The sequence below is a fragment of the Sminthopsis crassicaudata genome, chromosome 2 (genome assembly GCF_048593235.1).
Source record: "Sminthopsis crassicaudata isolate SCR6 chromosome 2, ASM4859323v1, whole genome shotgun sequence".
In the NCBI taxonomy this organism is placed as follows: domain Eukaryota; kingdom Metazoa; phylum Chordata; class Mammalia; order Dasyuromorphia; family Dasyuridae; genus Sminthopsis; species Sminthopsis crassicaudata.
In genome coordinates, this window is record NC_133618.1 from 331532018 (window position 1) to 331551843 (window position 19826).

Here is a 19826-nt window from a genome sequence, read left to right on the forward strand (position 1 = left end):
GGGAGACGGGAGAGCGTGGCGCCTTCTGGGAGTTGTAGTACTCGGCGTGGTGGGGGAGTGTGGAGAGAGTTGTCAGGAGGTTTTTCTCCCCGGGCAGCCGTAGAGGCTGCTGGGTAGGGAGAGGACACGTGGAGGCTGCTGAAGCTCCGGGAGTGGAGTGGGGTGTCTAGGCACGCACTCTTTGCTGGGCAATAGGCCTGGGGGAGAGGGTGGGGAAGTCTCTCACGCGTACGGCACGGCGCAAGAGCGTCCTAATTATCTTACGTGGATGTGGTTTTATAATTTGCCTTCCCCACTGACTGGCCAAGCACGCTTTTCCGCGGCTACCTCGGGGCTGCAGGGAGGAACTGCACGGAAAGGAAAGCCTTCTTGTCCAGCGGGAGACTCGGTGTATAGTCTCTGGTGTTTTAATGTAGGCAAAAGCTTTGGGCAGCCTAGGTGTGAACTGCGGGCCGGAAGTGTGAATCTTCCAGTCAGTCTCGGAATGTTTTTGGTTTTTTTTCTGGGGTTTCAGGCTGTGCGCATCCTTACGCTTTCTAGTGTGTCAGAGGAAATCCAAAAATGTATCAATCCCTGTGTATCAATGTTTAAAAAAACTATCGGAAGGAAGTTGCCATCTTTAAAATGTTTAGCATATTTAAAGTGACAAATGGCAAAGGAAGGTGAGAAGTGGAAGCTGATAATAGGTTGCTTGGAAAGACCCGGTGCCAACTTGTTCAAGGCCTTTCTTGAATGTATTTGTTGCTAGGCTGCCCCCTTATCCCATCCCCCAGCCCATTATTTTGTAAATGCTTCAGATGCTAAACCCTTTGAATATCCCCGGTGGTATGTAAATTTCTTGAGTTCAGGAAAGACTTAATTTTTTCTTAAACTCCCCAGCAAACCCTAGAACCCAATAGGTGTCCTTGAGGGATCAGAGTTGGAACCCTGAATAGGATACATAATCTGGAACAGGCTTAAATAATAATTAAGTGAATATTTTTTATGAAATTATTTGTAACATGAGAATTAACTTATGGATCATGGTGTAGCGGAAAGAGTGCAGATGATGATTCCTTAAATGAAAAATGGAGGAATTGGACTAGGTAACATCTAGCTCTAAATATATAATACCATGATCTATGTCAGTGGTCCTCAAATTTTTTAAATAGGGGCCAGTTCACTGTCCCTCAGACCGTTGGAGGGCCGGACTATAGTAAAAACAAAAGCTCACACTCTGTCTCCGCCCCTCAGCCCATTTGCCATAACCTGGCAGGCCTCATAAACGTCCTAGCCCGCCAGGGCTGTAGTTTGGGAACCCCTGCTCTGTGGTTTCCAAAGGACTCACTTGAGCCCAGTCTATGATTCCAAATTCAGTACCTTTGCCACCATAATATGATGTGTTTGCCACAATTCAACAAATGTTTTATTAAATCTCTCGTGCGTTCAGTTGCTTTTCAGTCACGTGTAATTCTATGGCCCCATTTGGAGTTTTCTTGCAAAGCTACTGAACTGGTTCATCATTTCTTCCTCCAGCGCATTTTACAGATGATGAATTGAGGTAAATAAGGCTGAGTGACTTCGCCAGAGTAAGTGTCAGACCAGATCTGAGTTTATGAAGATGAGTTTTCTTGACTCCAGGCCAGGTGCCTCTATCCCCTGTGTCACCTAGCTGCCCTGATTAAATATTACCTCCTACAAAAGCTAAGCAGTCCTGACCTTGAAGCTCACATAGTTCTTCCAGATGCAGCTATTTTAATAATAATAGGCAACATTTTCACTTTTATGAGGAAACAGACTGGGAAAGTTTGTGTCTTAACCAGAATCACACAGTCGTACACCAGGCCACTTAGCCTCCCAAATACATAAAGTACTTTTAAATACATGGTTAATCTACCGCCAGTACCCTCTCCCAAGCGGTGATTGTTCTCTCCATTTTATAGCTGACTTCTGCCCAGTTTTCATGTGTATCTAAACCTTTCTCCAAATCTTTCAACACCTTTAAATTTTAGCATTTGGTCTCACCACTAAATAGAAAACTAGAGAAACAAAAATAATTCTGAGCATAAGAACACAACATTATTTGAGGAATGGCAGTCTAAGTAGTCAGAACTAGATATATTTTTAGTTTTTCTTTTTAAATAGTAGTAGAACTTTTGAAATAGGTGGGAAGAGTGAATGGGAATGTAATTTTAGACTAAACCTGGCTTTATCTTAAGGTAGAATGTGAACCTCCCACAAAACACTTCTCTGATGTTTCATTCTGGTGGGAAGTGGTACTGAATTCTCAAAGTTATGCCAATCTAGTGTAAGGTCCAGTCGTATCAATTTGGAAAAGTTTCAGTTACAGGATTGGTGGTTTATTTTATAAAGACTAGATTAGTTTGGACTTTTGGAGAAGCTTGTCACCAAATGGTTGACTTAATATTGATTTTCTTGGCCACAGGAATCCATTAAGCCACTTAACTCATAAAGGAATATTGATCTTCACTAGTAAGAGGAGTACTGCCATGACTGAAATCACAACTCCCAGAAATTTTGAAGTAAGTAAACAATGAATGATAACTGTTATCAATCAAATTTACAAATAATATGTAAATAACACTTTTAAGATTTCAAAAATGCTTCCACATCATGTCATTTGATCCTCAGTCACAACAGCCCTTTGAAATACATTGTGCAAATAATTTTCTCCAGTTTACAGAAGAGGGAACTAAAACTTAGGTTAAATGATTTAGTGTCTCACAGATAATAAGTATCAGAGGCAGAATTTGAGCCTATAACTTTTTTACTTCACATCTTGTTCTCTGCTATACCATACTGCCATTCCAAAGCATGCCAGGCTTCCAGACTGATTATACATTTTGCTGTATACTTATGCTTTGTTATATTTATTTTTGGCCAACAAACCATTATTCATCAGGACAATATCTATACTTTTATAATTGCCTTTTGAACGAGATGGTTCTTCTCTTGTGTCCAAGTGATAAATCACCGATGCCATAATTGATTGACAAAGGCTACCTGTTTCTTTTAAGCCTGTTATGTTTCAAAGGCCTCATGGACAAGGCCAATATGGGATATTATATATTTCCTGAGGTGCTTCATTTCCTCCCAGCTAGAGCTTTTTTATCTGATTTATGGCTCACCTGGTTGATGTGGAATTAACATTCAGGTGCAAATGAGATATATCTCCTCCAGAAACCCAAGAGATTGTTTTCTTAGCACAGTGATATTATGGCATGATTCTTGATAGTGGTGCAGATTCTTATTAATACCTTTTTTGTGAAAACTGGGTTTTGGCATTCATGTCTGAGAATTTTTAGGTCAGCACAAGAGAATAGCTTCAAGTCCTTGTTTGCTCTTTATCTGATTTGAAGTAATTAAAATTATTTATTTGGCTCTTAAGTTAAAAATCATTTGTTTTGTGACAACACTTACCTTGAAAGATTATTATGAGGATCAAATGAGATAAATTTGTAAAACTTATCTTAGTGCCTGGCATATATAAGTACTATATAAATGTTAACTATTATTATTATTAATAATAGCAGTAAGTAGTAATAGTAATAGTAAAAATGTTCTGCACAATGCCAGCTACGTAGTAGGAACTATTTAAATGCTTATTCCCTATTCTTTCTCATTACCTTCATTATACTATGACTTGTTAGCCATTTCCTAACTTATGGGCATCCTCTTAGTTTCTAGTTATTCACTACAGAAAAAATTATTACTACAAATATTTCTGTATATCTTTGATCTTTTAGAGGAATGAGCCTAGTTGTAGAATCACTGAGTCAAAGGATGTGCACAGTTTAAGGATTTTTGGGAATAGTTCCAAAGTGTCTTTTAGAATAGCTGACCAATTATAAAGCTCTACCAACAGCATTTGTGTGCCTTACTTCTCACATCACTTCTAACAATTGTCACTTCCCCTTTTTGTCATCTTTGCCAATCTTCTAAGTATAAATCAGACATCAGAATTATTTTAGTTTGCATTTTTCTTCTTAGAGATTTGTAGCATTTTTTCATATGATTGATGATAGTTTGAATTTCTTCCCTTGAAAACTACCTGATCATAACCAATGGTTATCAATTAGGCAATGGTCCTTGTTTTCATGTATTAGATCAGTTCTTTGAATTTCAACCTTTTATCACAGAAATATTGAAAAGATTTTTTCCTACTCAACTATTTCTCTTCTAATTTTAACTGCGTTGCTTTTGTTTGTAAAAAATCTTTTCAATTTCATGTCATTTGAACTGACCATTTTATGCTCTGTAATATTCCTTGTTTGATCAAAGATTCTTCCCCTGACAATAGTTTAAAAAAGTATTTCCTTTCTTGTTTCTCTATTTTGTTTATGATATGATTTTTCATATTTTGAATCATGTATCCATTTGAAGTTTATTGTGATAAGAGATGTGAGAATATTGGTCTAATCTAAATATCTTAAGCGATTCTAGTTTTTCTAGTAGTTTTTAATTAAAGAGTGAAAACTTTTCTCTGTAGTTCTAGTTTTTGGATTTTTCAAATAGTGTGTTAGTTTCTGAATTATATGTATCTATTTTGTTCCATTAACCGATTTTTCTATTTCTTTCCAACCAGTATCAAATAATTGTGGTGCTTTGCATTATTATTTAAGATCTGGTAATTGGAAGTCTGTTACTTCTTTACATTCCCCTCTCCCTGTTGTTTTCCTTTTCTTTTATTCTTTTAGGTGAATTTTATTATTTTTTTCTGCTTCTATCAAAGCAATATTTTAGTAGCTTTGTGTATATAACGTGGCATGCTTATCCATGAAAAAGTAATGTCTCTCCAACCATGTAGCTCTACTTTTGTTTTTAGCTTTCCCTCCCTCCCTCTTCCTTTTCCCTCCCTCCTTCTCTTTCTCCTTTCTTTCCTGCCTCCCTTTCTCTTTTTCTTCCTTCCTTCCTTCCTTCCTTCCTTCCTTCCTTCCTTCCTTCCTTCCTTCCTTCCTTCCTTCCTTCCTTCCTTCCTTCCTTCCTTCCTTCCTTCCTTCCTTCCTTCCTTCCTTCCTTCCTTCCTTCCTTCCTTCCTTCCTTCCTTCCTTCCTTCCTTCCTTCCTTCCTTCCTTCCTTCCTTCCTTCCTTCTCTCCCCCCTTCCTCCCTTTTCCCCTCCCTCCCTTCTTTCTCTCCTTCCTTCCTTCCTTGTTCAAATCTCACCTCAGATACTTACTAGCTATGTGACCCGGGACAAGTCACTTAATCCTGTATGCCTCAGTTTCCTCATCTCTAAAATGAGTTGGAGCAAAAAATGGGAAACCACTCTAGTATCTTTGCCAAGAAAACCCCAAATAGGGTCACAAAGGTTGGATACAACTGAAAATGACTAAACAATAGCAAATCTCCATTCTATCTGCAAACTAAACCCCACTCTTGTCCCTCCCTATTTCTTTCTCTTTTTCTGTAGTTTCATATTATTTCTACACTAAATTATGTATATACATATATGTGTATATGTTCAATCTGCTTTTGTTCAGATGAAAGTAAGGTTTTCTTTCCCTTTTTTCTATGTTTGTATAATTTCCCACACTAGAATTATATGAGATGATAGTAAATTCTGCCTTTTACCCCCAAGATACTTCTTATTTTCTTTTCCTATTTATTTTAAGATTATCTAAGAAAGAATAAAGTTATCCATAGGCTTTCTGTTTGCCTTTTAAAACTCTATGATTCTTAAAAACATTAGGATTCTGCAGGAACACATTTCTTCATCTCTATATAAAATACATTCAATTTAACATGATAGTAACAAAACTTTTAACTTAATTTTGCTCTTTTAAAAAATATATTTTAAAAAATTTCCTTTCTATTTTTTGCATCACTATCAATAAGCACCAACTCCTCCCTTCAAATAAACATTAAAGTCATATATCCATTGAAACTAGTAAATATTGTTAAGCAAAACAAACATTGACTCTATAAATAAAAGTATGCTCTAAACAAGATAAGTTAGAGTCATACTACTTCATCTATTTAATGAAAGTCATGGCTTGTCACTATACTGATTAGAATATTAAAATCTTTAAAAGTGATTTTCCTTTACATTATTATGATTTCAAATAAGTTGTTTTCCTTTTCCTCTTTACCTTATTATGCATCATTTTATACACCTTTTTCTAGGTTTCTCTGAATTCATCATTTTAGTTTATTTAATTTCTTATGACACACATTTTTAAATTTGCATTATTATGAGCAACCATCTAAAGATATGACTATTTTAATCTACAAATATAATTGAATCTGTATTACACAGCCTTAAAAATGTATATATTAAATTTAACACAACAGTATCAACACTGTTGATCTTTATTCCCTTCTGAACTTCCTTAGATTCTCTTTTACATGCTTTTAAATGTTTTATTGCTTGTTTTTTCTTTTCTGCATCACTCTCAATACTCAAACTTTCCCCTCTTAAGCAAATAATTTCAATACATTGCCCATGCCTGAAAATGAGTATCTCATTTTGTTCCACTAGTCCATTCCTTCTTTGCTGAGTGATGAGACACTATCAACTTTTTGGAGTCATTAGTTATTTCATTGATCAGAGCTCTTAATCCATTCACAGGTGTTTTTATTTACATTCTAAAACAAATTCAAAAAACAAAATAGTCCCTGCCCTGAAGGAGTTAACATTCTATTGGGGGAAAATTACATGTGGGTAGAAAATTAAATATTAAATATTTGAGTTGTTTTATAGACTATATTAATGTTATGTTAATTATTACTTATATTATTTACTGGAGACATCAAGACAGGTGTTTCTCTAGGAAATAGCACTTGACTTGAAGTCAGTGTCACTTGAAGGAAGCCAGAATCCACCAAGAAATACAGGAAAAGAGATTTCGTGTAGCAAGAGAAAAGGATAACATATAGAACCTGCTTATTTCATTGGTGTAATGTTAAAAGATCTGGAGGAATGATCCAGGCACATTGAGTGAACTCTCTGAAGAAGCCATGGATAGAAGTCTCAAGGGGTGTGTGGATGGATTGTGATCGGCTTAATTGAAAGATGGACTGACAACAAAGTCTTCATGCTCAAGTAAATAAAGTTAATCCCCATGATTACTATTTCTTAGAAATAGCTTTTGCATTCTCATTTCTAATACTCTGGTTCAAGCTATCATCTTATACCTTGTCAGCCACTGTTTTCATTTATCTCTTTGCCCTGAATTTTTCTTCCTCCACTCATTCTGCATCATTCCACTAGACTTTCATCACTTTCATCATCCGTGTAATCATTCCTCTGAATATCAATAGGATAAAGTTTATATTCCCTAGCCTGGGATTCAGGACTCTCTAAATCTGGTACCAACTCCCCTTTCCACTCTATTTTCTATTCTTCCTAAAGTATTGCATTCAAGCCAAACAAATTAATTCCTACAAGGAGGTAATGTGCTTTTTTCCTTTCTAATTATATATTTCTCTTCTTCATATAGTCAGTTTCAGCCTATCCTTCAAAGTTCATCTCAAATACCTCTTATTCCATGAAGGTGTCTGCCAAATCTCTTTTCTTGTCTCTCTCTCTCTCTTCATAGCATTCATTTGAATGTCAATTTGTACTTAATGGATTTAAGGATGTTCAGGCCAAGCCCTTCTCAGGGCTCTTTTTCACCTTTGGTGTCCACCTGTCATCTAACTCTCACCTGTGGCTCCAAGAAGCTATAGCATGCACTGCGGCCACACCCTGGTAAAACCATCTCAAATAGGTGAGCTAAGCCAGCTTGAGGGTAACTGACAGGATTCAAACCTGTCAGTGAATAAGGGAGATATCTACCCCAAACATGTGAAAACTTGCCTTTGTGGAATGAGTGGATGTGAACAGTGGTTCCCCTGGTCAATGATTCATGAAGGTGGCAAAAGCAGGCTTTGTGGAGCACTGAGAGCTTGATCAGAAAGTAAAGATCTCAAGGTCACCACTGCATCCTGAGCCATCACTAGCCATCACTTGTCTTGCCACTGGACTTCAATGACTCTACAAGACAAAGTGAGGAATACAACTTTGTGCATCTATGCCTCACTTAAATCCAATTTATGTGCAAGTCCAAAGACATCGCCTATACCATTTTACCATTTTTACCTACCTCAAAGCCTGTAACAACAGGCAAGTGATGAAGGAACAGGTGAAGGGACAATGAGAGTTGTAGTCACAACCCTACACAAAGGCAGCCTCAGACTATAAGGTTATCTTCTCACTAGATTGAAGCAGTGGTGGTATTCAGCAGCCTTGTTGGTGTCTGAGCAACCTTTTTTTTTTTTTTTTTAAAGGACCACACATTCACCTCCTGTTGTGAGGAAGAGGCTAGAAAATGTGCCCTAAAATTTGTCGCTTGAACCAGGAGAACATTATACACTATAACAGCAAGATTATGTGATGGTAAACAGTGATAGACTTGGCTCTACTCAGCAATTTGTGATTCAAGACAATTCCAAAAGACTTGGGATGGAAAATGGCCATTCACATCTAGAGAGGGAACTATGGAGACTGAATGTGGATTGAGGCATAGTATTTTCACCTTTTTTGCTTTTTTGCCTTTTTCATGATTTTTTTTCCCCTTTCAGTCTGAATTTTTTTGTACAACATGACAACTATGAAAATGTGTTTAAAAGGATTGTACAGGTGTAACATATATTGATTGCTTATTATCTTGGGGAGGGGAAAGTCAGGAAGGGAGGGTGAAAAATTTGGAATACAAAATCTTATAAAAATGAATTATTGGAAACTAATTTTATGTTTAATTGGAAAAAATAAAATACTATTTTTTTTTCCCTGAGGCTGGGGTTAAGTGACTTGCCCAGGGTCACTCAGCTAGGAAGTCTTAAGTGTCTGAGACCAGATTTGAACTCAGGTCCTCCTGAATTCAAGGCTGGTACTCTATCCACTGCACCACCTAGCTGCCCCTAAAATACTATTTATGAAAAGAAAATTGTCTGCTCCAAGTTTGGCCTTCTTACTGTGACAGATGAAGATTCTATATTGCAAAACAAACAAAAGAAACGTTCAAAAATTTTTACAAAGATAATTCCACTCACCATTGGTATGGGGAATATGTACACACTTATGGACAGCATGAAATCCAGTAGATCTGAAAGAAGAGACATCTCTTGTTTCAAGAGAATTTCAAACAGTAGCCCCGAGTGAAACAAGACTGGCAAATAAAGGTCAGTTTACCAAAGTTGGAGCTGGATACACATTTTTTCTGGAGTGGAGAGGAGACCCTGAATTTTGCAATCAAAACTAATCTAGTCGGAAAGCTTATATGCCTTCAAAAATGAATGAAAGACCGCCTCTTGACAATGTGGTTGTCACTTGCAGGAAAGTGACACACCATCATCAGTGGATATGTTCCCACCATGACAAATTCAGATGAGATCAAAGAAAAATTTTATGAAGACCTGAAGACCCTCATTATGAGTAGGCCAAAAGAGGACAAGCTTGTAATTATAGGTGACTTTAGACACCTGTGATTATAGGCACAGGCTATCAAGACATGTTGGGGAATCCTTGACAGGAATGGAGTTGAAATGAAAACAACAATAGCAGTGGTCACTTACTACCACAGACTTGTGTGTCTCATGACTTTCTTATCACTAATATTGTCTTCTGTTTACCTAAATGCAATAAAACTTCATGTTTGCACTCTTACAGTAAATTTTGGCATTTAATAGTCTATGTCATTGTAAGAAGAGGCAGAAAGGTTTCATTCCATTTTCAACCTTTGTGCTGGCTGGAGGCTTTGGATTCAGAGGGAGCTAGAGGCTGAAGCTGGAAGAGACAAAGGACTAGCAGCAAGAACTCTCAGGGAATCAAGGAGAGAGGAAGGCCTCCAGAAAACTAGCCGAGCCCCAAGTGAAGGAGATAAGATTTGGAAAGAGACAGTAAAGGACTTTAACTCCTGGCTGCATTTTGAGATTATTGAACTGAACTGAAACTAAGCCTGCCTCCAGAAACTTCCCAAGAAATCTGCTCCAAGAGAATGATTATATTTTAGAGAAACAGAACATCACACAGTGCGATGAAGATATGTAGTACAGACTGCTGGGCTGATCATAGACTTATATTCCCCTAATTAAACATTCACATTCAGTAAAAATGATGGCCCCAAGATAAGACTATCAGAAAACTTAACCGATTCGAGTGAATCTGAATCTGAACAATTCCTTGCTAACTTGGACAGAAAACTGAGCCAACAAATAGTTGGCAATAGTAGAGCAGAAAAGGAGTAGACAACTTTTAGAGATTTGGTATACAACACTACATTTACTCATCTGGGCCAAAACATTTGCAAATATCAAGATTGATTTGACAAAAATAATGGGGAAATTCAGAAACTCTAAATGAAAAATAAGAACTCAATAGCAGGATAGTTCATCTGTCTTTAAAAAGATAGCATTTAATTCCATACAAAGTAAAATGTAAGTGAAGATGTAGGATTCTTAGCTTAGTAAGAAGGTGGATAAAATTCAGTCTTACAGTGTTACTAACAACTCACAGAACTTTTATGATGGCTATTTATGTTCAGAAAGCCTATGGTGCATCTCAACTAGTCAGCACTGATGCAGATCTTATTGCTTAGTGATAAAGGCATGATCCTAGAAACATGAGCTGAACACTTTAAAAGTGTTCTCAACAGATTGTTGCCGATCAACACTGAAGACATTGACCATTTACCTCTAATTAAACTTCCATTTAAAAAAGAGGTTTTGAATGTTATTAGGAGGTTCTTATGTGGCAAAGTATCTGGTGCTCATTCCACTCCAGCAGAGCAGGAGGGAGATGGGACTGGGAATGGAACTTTTCATATGAAAGCTAATTGAAATCTTCTGGGTTATATGGCAAGAGTTCAAAGATGCCTCCATTGTCCATCTCTATAAAGGAAAAGGAAATGATTTGTCCTGTGACAATCACATCTTAGTCATTGCAGACAAGATCCTTGGCAGAGTCCTCTTTAATAAACTAGTTCTTAACCTGGATGGTAATCATCTATCTGAAAACTAGTGTGGTTTTAGAAAAGGCCAAAGAATAGTTGATACAGTGTTTGCTGCCTGAAAACTCTAGAAGAAATGTCAGGAACAGAACATAGATCTGTACACAATGTACATTGATCTGACTAAGGTCTTTGATGCTTTCGATAGGGCTTTGTGGAAGGATTAATGGAAGATCATGGCAAAATTTGGTTGCCCAAATAAGTTTATCAGTATTGTACCTCAATTTCATGATGGCATGCTTTCACAGGTTTTGGATGATGGATAATACTCTCATGCTTTGCCATCCACCAGTGGAGTGAAACAGGGCTGTGTGCTTACTTTTATGCTTTATAACATGATGTTTTTAGAGATATTGTACCATTAGCTACTGTACTGATGGTAAATTGAAAAGACAACAAGCAAAGATTAAATTGGAGGGAGTGGTAGTGCAGGACTTTTTGTTTACAGATTATTATGCACACAGTGCAGCCTCTGGGGCAGCAAAGTATGGATTAATTCTCTAAGGCTTGTGCTAATTCTGACCTAACAAGACCAAGAAAGTACATGTTCTCCACCATCCATATGTGAAACCATCAGTTACAGCAAATGGAGAAATTTTTAATACTGTAAATAAATTCACTTACCACAGTATATTTTCCAGGGATGTATACATAGATGATGAAAATGATGAACATATTGCCAGAGCTAGCTGTGTTTGGGAGACTCTGAAGAAAGTAGGGGAGAAAAGAAATATTAAATTGCGTACCAAGCTGAAGGCCTACAGAGTTGTTGTGCTGACTTCATTGTTGTATATCGGTGAAAGCTGGACAGTTTAACAGCGTCATACCAAGAAATTGAATAGCTTCCATTTGAATCGTCTTAGGAAGATTCTGAAGATAGCCTGGCAAGAGAAGATATTGGACAGTGAGGTTCTTTTTTGAGCTGAACTGCCAAGTCTTCAAAATCTAGTACAAAGAATGCAACTCGGGGTGCAGCTAGGTGGCACAGTGAATAGAGCACCAGCCCTGAAATCAGGAGGACCTGAATTCAAATTTGACTTCAGACACTTAACACTTCCTAGCTGTGTGATCCTAGGCAAGTCACTTAATCCCAATTGCCTCAGCTAAATAAATAAATAAAATAGAATGCAACTCTGACGAACTGGCTATGTTGTTCAAATGCCAAATATACATTTGCCTAAAAGAATACTTTATGGAAAACTCACATAAGGCAAGAGCTTACATTATGATCTTTGTGAAGAACTTTAGAATCAATTGGGAGACATGTGAGACATTAGCACAGAACTGCCCAGCATTGCATGCCCATATCAAAGTAGATGTTGCATAAGCAAAATAGAAGGGCAGTATCTCAAAAGAAACATGAGATATGCACATTTAGAGACATCTCCACTCCAATGTTTGTGCTGGACTTGTGATAAAACTTTATGAGATTTTATTGGTCTGATCAGTCACAGTTAGACATACTGCACCTTGCCCTCAATATAATGATGTCATTTTGGCCATCTTCAAGCTCCAAGGACAACAATCAATCAAATAACATCATTTAACTATATGAGGCACTGAGACAGCTTTTAGGTTAGTTACTGTCATTATTATCATTAAATTCTTACATTTCTAGTTTTTCTTGAGTTTAATCTTTGTTTTCCTTTGAGAACAGGGGCTATAATTAGTATTTGTATTTTCCATGCAGCCCACATCACAATGCCTCAAAAATGGTTTTTTGATTGATTTTGTAATGAAGTCAAGAAAATAACAACTTGCAGACAAGTCACAGATCTTTATTGAGGATTTATGCACCTAAATAGGGCAATAACTTAAAGATTTTGACATTTTTCCAAATATAAATTTGACTCCAAAAGACAATCAGAAATCTTGATAGCTAAGAGAGGGAGATGAGTAGTAGATAACTAAATCCCAATTTCAGTTCTTGTTTTAATACTTAAACATGTGTATATTTTATGCCTATGCTGAAAGTTGTTTTTTTTTTTTTTGTTTTTTTTTTTATATTGGAAGCAGAATGCTATGGGAAACTTGGCAGTTAAAGAAATTGCTCTATGGAAAAACTGACCAAATATTGCACACATACCCCTTTTTCATGGACAAGATTTAAGAATGATAAAAGGAAAGGATCGGGATGCCTATGGATCTAGGGAGCATCAATCTCTTTTGGGGGGGTTTGTTTTTATTTTTATTATGACTTCAGGAAACTATTAGCTTATGACTTTTAAAGAGAAAATGAGAAGCAAAGTTAATTGTAAGGATTAAAATCTGATAGCATCTCATCAAATTACAGCATAAAAAGCATTGGATAGGAAGTCAGGGAAACGGAATTCTCATCCTAACTGTGACATTAGCTCTCAGAACTTAAATCATTACAATTTGCCCTTGTTTTCTCTGTTTCTTTATTAGCAAAAATGGGAATAGCAATATTTCACTTGTTTCACATAAGGATAAGTGAAGTTGAAATAAAATTCTATGTATAAGAATGTTTTTTTTAAAATAAAAAGTCCTATACAAATTTGAGGTAATGATGTTATTGTATTAACATTTATAGCTGTATTACTTAGTGTACAGTATAAGATTTGGTTGGCCATGTATACAGCATAGCAAATATTAAGTTCAGAGGGCTTTGGGAGTGTGGGTGAAATGGGATGGATGGATTTAGAAGATACAGGAAAACATAATGAAAAACCTAGTTAAATTTCTTTCAATTTCCAGAATTTTAAGATCTAGGCAGTTGATTGACTAAATTGTCCCAATAGAACTAGCTGAGAATTGTGTAAGAACTGTAGGACAGTGGTGTCAAATTATAAAAATGGGAGAATTCCTATGGGATGACTGCTGACTCAGAAAACCACACATTAATATTATGTACTAGTATATATTTATTTTGTTAAATATTTCTCAATTACATTTTAATAAGGTTTAGCTGATTGGGGATTGTTGCATGGTGCATTGCTGCTGAAGTATCACATTTAATCCTTTTGTTTTAAGATATTAGACTGCAGTTCCTTGTTCTTCTAGCTGGACATGGAAAATAACTAAAGAGCATATGGAAGGTATTGCAGGCTTTCTGCCAAATAGCAGTGAGTCCACCTATTCCTTTATTCTTTATTACTTCATATAAAAATGTGGTTGTGCTGATGATATCTGAGCCACTTAACTCTGACTGTGACTTCCTTAAAACACAATGAAAGGGGACTTCCTGTTAAGATGGTAACATGAAAAATCCAAGGTCATGATTCCCAGATTCCCTGATGAATATCCCAACAAAGATTTGAAAGGGCACCAGATGAAATAATGATCAATAGTACCAAATGGATACAGGAGTAAGCATCTCCATCAATTATTGACTACTCAAGAAGACAGAAGGCTCCAGGCAATCTGAGCAGGAATAAACTAGAAGGGCCTGAAACCAGCCAAATCTTTGGTAAATGATCTAAAACCAGAAGCATAGCTAGAGTTACAGTGGGAGAAAGAGCCAGCTTCAGTAGATTATTACACATGGAATTGGCCAGAAAGTGCACCCATGAATTGGTGTCCTCCAAGAGGATGAAGTTATTGCTGCTATTAGATCCACAACGGAAGACAGAGTCAGCTCCTGATGTATTTCAGTTCCTGGGAAGTCCATGTTAAGGTAATCTACAGCAACTGGCACAATTCCTGATTTTCCAGCCAAAGCCTGTCAGGGCTAAAACAGGGAATGAATCCAATGCCTTACAGGTAATTGTACAAAGAGATGGGGTCACTAGAAGACATGAATTAAGGCAAAGTCTAGGACAGGGGTTCTCAAACTACGGCCCATGGGCCAGATGCGGCCGCTGAGGATGTTTACACAGCCCACCGGGTTATGGCAAAATCAGCCTGGAAGTGATGTTCGACCTAAACTCACATTAGCAATACACACTTCCGGCACTGGGCTGAGGCGGCAGAGACAATGTGAGGCGCTCCAACAGTCTGAGGGGAGGGACAGCGAACTGGTCCCCTATTTAAAAAGTTTGAGGATCACTGGTCCACTATTTGTTCCCAGCCACCCTACACAGAGCAACTATGATAGCAGAGTCCAGATTGCTGAGGGAACAGTACAAGGAAGATCATCCTGCCTATACCATCTAAGAGCATAGGAGGGGGTAGATTCAAGTCTGTAATCAAAATCCCAATTGATATTTAGACTGGAGAGTAAATAAAAGAAAACTAAATACAACCAAAAACCTCTTCTGGGTGGAGAGAAACCCAGGAGGTATACTAAGAAGAGAAAACAACAGCTACAAATGACTACAAAAAAATGACTTGGGACACAGAGAATCTAGGAATAGATGAAAGAAATGAAATTTTAAAAAATAATTTAAGATATTGAGGAAAAAAATAGTCTAAGCCTTAGAGAATAGAAAACAACTCATGTGGTAGGTTTTTTGAAAAAAAGAATGAAACAAAAGATGCAGATATTCATTGGGGCAATAAGAAACTTTAGAGTAAGATTGAAAGGTTGAAAAATCAGGAGAAAATATGAAATATTTACCATTAAAAATAAGTGAACCAGAAAATAAGTTCAGGAGAGATCACTTAAAATCACTAGACTCCATTTAAATCACAATTAATAGAACAAAAGGTTTGGCAAGTGTCAATGTTGTAAAATTACCCATGCATATATCTGGTAAATAAAAACTATTAAAATATAAAAAAATAAAATAAAATCACAATTAAAAACTGGATGACATATTTTAGGAAAGTACTCTTATTAATTCTATTAATTATTAACACTAGAGGCCACAGAATTCACCTGTCACTTCCTGAAAAAATTCCAAGTTAAAAATATCCAGGAATGGAGCAGCTAGGTAATATAATAGAGCACTGGCTCCACCCTGGAGTCAGGAGGACCTGAATTCAAATCCAGCCTCAGATGCATACTAGCTGTGTGATTCCAGGAATAGTTTACTTCAAAAAAAAAAAAAAAAAAAAAAAAAAAAAGAAAGAAAAACAGCCAAGAATGGTATAGTCAAAATTCATAGTTTTTTTAGTTCAAAGAAGAAATACTATAACCAATCAGAAAAATCTCAAGTACTAAGGAACTACTATCAAGAACTCACAAGATTTTGTTGCAACTAATTTAACACAAAGGAAATACTGGAAGATCATAATCCAAATGGCAAAAGAAAGAGGCCTTACAACTGAGACTATTATCCTGCAAAACAGCATAATTCAATAGGGAAAAAAAAGGAGCCTTTAATAAAATAAAAGACATCAAAGCATTTCTGATGAAAGAGGCAAAAATAGCTCTGTGAAATGCAAATATAGGAGATAAGGGAAGTCTAGAAAGGTAAATGGTAATAAATAATAATTAGCATTGATGTAACACCTACTATGTGATAGGCACTTTACAAATACTATCTCATTTGATCCTCACAATAATGCTAGATGATAGGTTGAAAGAGCTAAATGATGATGAAATGCTTACACTTATACAGTTGTATTTGTACAGCTGTTTTAAGTATAAAGTATGATTTGTAAGTGACATGGATAAAAAAGAGGAGAGCAGGAGAAGGCTGTGCTGATGTCACATTATGGGGAAGGATACCTAAAATCCAGGATTGCTGAGGCTATTCAGTCTTTCAGTTTCTAAGGCTATTAGGCTAAAAATATTGGCTAACTCTCAAACATTCCTAGTCTAGGACTATGGTGTTTGTCAGTTCACAGGGAAAGCTACTTTCCTCATTGTTCTTAAGGTGGAAAAAGAAGCCTTAGTTTACATTTGCCAGTTTAGCTTCTTCCTACCAAGACAATCACACATCACAAATAAAAATGAACGTATTAAGTGAAGCAACAAACGAAAATTGGGGAAGTTCTATATATTAGGATATCAGAGAATATGCAAAGTAAATGAGTTTTTCATCTGGGTCGAAGAAATGGTCTCAGCTTAAATAAGGAGTGAATGATCTCACCTGGGGAGATCCTTTCTCAACAGTCTCTAGAGTTATAAATTCTAGTAGACAGAAAACATGATGAGGCTATTGCTGCTAGGGTTGAGTCCACCATTCAAAAATTTCTGCCTTGGCTGCCTTTTTGTAGTTTATTTCTCTGCTTCTCTTTGGAGTCTCTTTCCCTGAAGTCTGTCTAACAGACTGAAGGAAGTACCTTTTTCTTATACTCGGGGCTTAGCATTTTCTTAGCCAATGAGGAATCCAGTTATTCCTCCACAAAACTACTCCCCAGCCTTTGGCAGAAACAGGATTAAGAGTTCTGAGAAAGAAGGTTCAGAAATCCTTTCAGAATTCTTGCTTTTTTTTAGATTCAAGAGAACATTGTCGAGCAACAAGATTATGTGGTGATCTACTGTGATGGACTTGGCTCTTTTCAACAACGGTGTGATTCAAGGCAATTCTGATAGACTTGTGATGGAAAGAGCCACCACATCCAGAGAGAAAACTATAGAGACTGTGAATTAAAGCATAGTAAACTTTTCTTAGTTGTGGTAGACTTGTTGTTTTTTTTTTCTTTCTTGTGTTTTTTTCCCCTTTTGATTTGATTTTTTTTCTTGCATCGCATGACAAATATGGAAATATGCTTAGAAGAGAATTGCACATGTTTAACCTGTAAGGGGGAGGGGAGAGTAAAGGGGAAGAACAGAGGGAGAAAAATTTGGAACACTAGGTTTTGCAAAGAATATTGAAATCTATTTTTACATGTATTTGGAAAAATAATAAGCTATTATTACAAAAAAGAAATTGTATCTGTAAAGTATTTAGCACAATGCCATGGCTTAGCACATATAAAATGCTGTCTCATATAAAATGCTAAATAAGATTTAGTCATTAAAAAAAAAAAAGAAATTCTTTCTTCAGATGTCACAGAGTAAAGAAAGATAAAGTCTCAGAATTATTTGATTGGTTTTAAGTGGGGGAGAAAGGAAGGAAGAAAGAAATACATTAAGAAACTTAGTATTTCTTATAATTGAGGTAGGTCAAAAGAATAGGGAGGAAGGGATGGAGGGAGCCTAGAATCTAAAGAGCTCCAGTCTTCTGAACAAGACGGACAGTAGTGCAACACAAAAATATGTATGCATAAAAATAGGCACGAACAGGAAGTGAGGGTTTAAGAAGTAAGATAGATTCAAGAGAGTGTCATGCTCTGGGCCTGTCTTAGCCAGTTCCCTGATAGCTTGTCTGAAATGGAAATGAAACATTTGAAACCCATTTGATCATTAAATAATTAAGATTTACTCAGCCATAGCAAGACAAAGAGTTTCAGATAAGAGAAGGGAAGTTTATTTTTTTTTTAAAAAAAGCATTAAGTTGATCATAGTTTTCCAGTGTGGCTCATGCTGGTCTATCCTTTCAAGCCAGAAGCAAGAGCTTCAGACTGTTGTGTCCTGGCTGTTTTATATGCAAGTGACCAGGAAACTATATCTATGGCTTGAGCCTTAAGTCCTCTGAGCCAATTAAATCTTTAGGATGGTTTCTTTAAGGAAAAAATTAGCTTAACTTGCAGAAAGGAGGTGGGAAAAGTGTGTTTACTACTGCCAAAGAGGGAGTAATTAGAGACAAAACAAAATTTAACTTTGAGGGATAAATCATAAAAGGAGGCTTACAAGGAAAAAAGTGTAAGAACTAGTAATTAGGGTAATTTCATTTTAAAAAATGACAATAATATACTAACAGTTTTGAGGATATAACTAACTGAAACAATCAGGAAAATTAATATCTAAATATTTTCATCAACAAAACTGAGGAAGAGCAGATCAATGAAATAATCATCTAATGAAAACAAAACTAGAAATGCAACAAATCCCAAACCCCAAACTTAACACCTAGTAAAAATTGTGAAAGAAAGAAATAAAATAGAAACAAACAAACAAAAAATATTGTTGAATTGATAAATAGAACTAGGTGGGAGGTGTTTATATATATATATATGTACATACTAATAGAAGCCAGCTACTTTGATAAAAATTTGAAAGCATAAAACTGGTCAAAATTAAAATAGAGAATATACAACAGATCAGAGAAAAAAGTATATACCAACATAAATAATTATGCCATTTATATGCCAATAAAACTGAGAAATAAGTGAATACTTAAAGCAATACTTAAAAAAAAAAATTAAAGCAATAAGAATCAGAAAAGCAGCAAAAGTAGGTTTATTTAGAGAACCCTAAAACTACAACTAAAAGTGAATTCAATAATTTGTAACTAATAAAATAGCAGTATTTAAAACAAAACCATACAAAATTATCTGTCTTTATGTGCCAATAAAACACAGAAGGAAAAGATAGAAAAAGGAAATTCCATTCAAGATAACTAAATCTAAATAATTTCTAGAAGTCCAACTATCAGTCTGGTGTTCAGTAAACTCAAATACATCAATTACTAGGTCAAGGACTTTCTATTTGGTGGAATTGTTAAAAAAAAACAAAAACTGGTATTATTAGAAATTAGATTTAGACTGACATCTCCTGCTTTTTACCACAATAAGCTACAAATGGATCCAAGACATATATATAAATAAAATTATAACATAAACAAATTAGTGAAGGGAAAGAGATACTATTAAAATTGAATGGAGTAGACTTCTTTACCAAATAAGGACTAGACATGATCACAAAAGGTAATATGGACAATGTTTATTATCTAAAATGGAAAAGATTTTGCTGAAACAAAATTAATGAATTTATGATTATAAGGGAAACAGTTAAAAGGGAAAAATATTAGTAGTAAATTTCTCTGATAAGGTTTTCAGTAATAAATCAATAAGAATTTATTCAGTACTCATTATGTGCTAAGAATTATGTTGTACATTAAAAATACAAATGTAAAGAATAAAACAATCCCTACTCTCAAAGA

The 19826-nt window shown here is 35.9% G+C and overlaps 1 long non-coding RNA gene across 2 annotated transcripts; it reads left to right on the forward strand.

Moving 5' to 3' along the window:
• The first annotated feature begins 134 nt into the window (after positions 1 to 134).
• Positions 135 to 17407, forward strand: LOC141556374 (uncharacterized). Of its 2 annotated transcripts, none has more exons than XR_012486514.1 (3): positions 135 to 1540; positions 2426 to 2522; positions 17276 to 17407. It is a non-coding gene; the product is annotated as an uncharacterized LOC141556374 (long non-coding RNA). The 2 variants fall into 2 exon arrangements; XR_012486512.1 differs by lacking the exon at positions 17276 to 17407 and adding an exon at positions 8270 to 8654.
• Positions 17408 to 19826: the final 2419 nt, after the last annotated feature.